The sequence below is a fragment of the Amblyomma americanum genome, chromosome 6 (assembly GCF_052857255.1).
Source record: "Amblyomma americanum isolate KBUSLIRL-KWMA chromosome 6, ASM5285725v1, whole genome shotgun sequence".
In the NCBI taxonomy this organism is placed as follows: Eukaryota; Metazoa; Arthropoda; class Arachnida; order Ixodida; family Ixodidae; genus Amblyomma; species Amblyomma americanum.
In genome coordinates, this window is record NC_135502.1 from 175,984,769 (window position 1) to 175,987,384 (window position 2,616).

The following is a 2,616-nucleotide window of genomic DNA, read 5'->3' on the forward strand; positions in this document are numbered from 1 at the left end:
AACAAAGAAACGGAAAACAACACTGCGCGCATATGCCTCAGAGCGCGAAGCGCTCCCCGCGGGTGCGGCTGTTAACAGTTAAAATGTAAGTTACGGCGGCGGTGCGGCCGGCCAAACGCACCGCAGAAACCCGATCCCGCAGCCGGGCGCCGCAAAGCGCAGTCTCCGCGCTGCCTCGCGTCAGAAGGGCGCCTCCGCCCCGCGTTTCCTCGCGGAGACAAAAAGAGGGCTCCTTCCTGGAAACTGAGAGAGAGAGGAGAGTAACAGATGGAAAATGGGGAACGAAGGCGCGAAATCGCCCAAGTGTCCGTTATTGCAATGGGTCCTATATGGAGCATCGCGCTCTACTATCTGAAAAATAGGAAAAAAGAAATAAATAAAAATAAAATATATAAAAATATAAAAAGTTGAGGGGGGAATAGGCAATATGCTTTGCTCTCAGAACTGTTTTCTCTGGTCATGAGCAAGAAAGAATGGCAGGGGGAGGAGAAGGGCGGCATGTGGAAGCAAGCACGCAAATTGGCATGACCTCAGGCGATGCAATCGGGGTGCTGTGAATTTCAGTAGGGCTAGGACTATGATCTCTGAAGTGTGGAGAGTGCCAGGGTTTTCATTTATACCGGCCTGCACAGTATTAAATTGATGTATAAAGTGTGATTCTCGACACGCTGCTAGGAGCGACCACCGGAAGTTGCAAAGCGAACGTCATCTGATGACGTACTCAAAGGCGGGGCCCAGTCCCATACCTGTTTTTATTTTTGTCTGGCGCCCTGCGTGTAAGAGTTGAGGGGGGAGAGGAGGAGCGTAATTTTTAATCGTCTATATCTTCGTTGTTATTGATGCCAGCTTAAAAATTCTTGCGTTGGGGTGACGAGTGATGAAATGCCTATCTCTCGTCTGCTTTACGTAATCTCAATTAATTTATTGCATAGTCCCTTTAAGGACTGTTGCCCGGCAAGCATCGCCGCTGTGTGGCTGATTACACCGCGGGCCCACGATGGAGAAATTGCACACACTACTCACGTGTCCTATCTTCATGCATTTCCGGAACTAAAGCGGCTTTGGGACGAAAGGCCTAACCACATGCCGTAAGTGCCCAACCTTCACGTACGTTGGAATACAGTCCCCTTGGAAGGTCAACTTAATGCACTTCATCCTCCAAAGGCGCTGGGCTTGCAGTAATGCTACACCGTCGGTAGCTGGTTGAATCAAAATGGGCAGACCAGAGTCGCGGATGGCTACGTCGACGTCGTGAATGACGCCTGCCGTAGTGCCACTGCCTAGAAGGACATGGGAACGAACGCTGATGCCGCCGAGCGTTCTGATGTTGCTCAAACTTTCAAGCGCGTTCTGGTCCATAACATCAATGGCGACGACATTCCTAAAACGATTCACCCTCACATCTTTAATCGCTCCCGGGACGCGAGCCTCCAGTAACGCAGACGTGGCTTGCCTGTTGATGTGGTTGGGATTGTCGGTGGGAGTCTTTGCCACAAACAGGACAGTGTGTGCCGATGATCCTCGCTCCGTATTGATCGTGGACGTACTCGACGACGACGAGTCCTCACCTTTGCGCAGTCTTCGTTTGGCCTTCTTGCTTAGGACTCTGATGAAGCCGTCGTCAGCCGAAAAGTCATCACTGGCGGCCGAGTACACCACGGTGGCCTGGCTGCTTGCGTCATTCTGGAGGCCAAGACGTTTCCTCTGGGCGGCAGCGGCTGGTCGACCCACCGGTCTGAAGTCCAACTGCGTCCGCTTCCATCACCGTCACCAAAAAAAGAAACAGTGGTTTCATTATAATGCCGTAAATCAGGAAAAACTGAGGATGCGAAGGGACGGCGTTCTGGTGTAGAACAACTTCATCCATAAAACAAACCCAAGAAGATGAACATAACAACACGTGCCGAGGTATGGTAAAAAATCATTACCTCCAGATTTGCTCTTCAGGGTGACATTGTGCTTGCGGGTGCGCTTGTTGAAGCATTTCCCGGTTTGCCCCACATACACTTTGCCGCACGTCAAGGGAATCTCACAACATTGGCAGTGCATTGTGTGTATACGGTTTGATGCTTGATAATACAGGCCTTCTTAACACGCTTCTTGGTCACCATCGGACATAATTTCGCCAGTTTGCAGGGAGCTGAAAAAACTAGCTTAACCCCGTGATGAGACGCAACTTTCTTCAAATTGTGTGAAAGACCATGCAGGTAAGGTATTACCTGCACAGCTTTCTGTTCTGTCTCGCGTTTAGCATAGTCCGTTTTTTTTTTAATTTTTTGCAAAAGGTTTTCAGACATGCCTGTGAGCAGATATGGGCTGGGTAACCTGCAGATAAAATTCGATCAACCTGGGACTGCAGGTTTTCACCTATATTGTGGGCGCAAGATTTTTCTAATTCAGATTTGATGCAAAGAGATACTATGCCACGCTTGGAGTGGGCACTATCATAGGACAAAAGTGAATTCTTTGAGCGCGGCTGATAAGCCCAACACACATGTGCATTTCTAAAAAAAAGCTGTAGGTAAAGAAACTGGAGTCGACCATGATCTGCACGTTCATGCGTGAATTTCAGACCCCTTGATAAAGAACCAAAGGCAGTGAGGTGAGAGCTTGGTT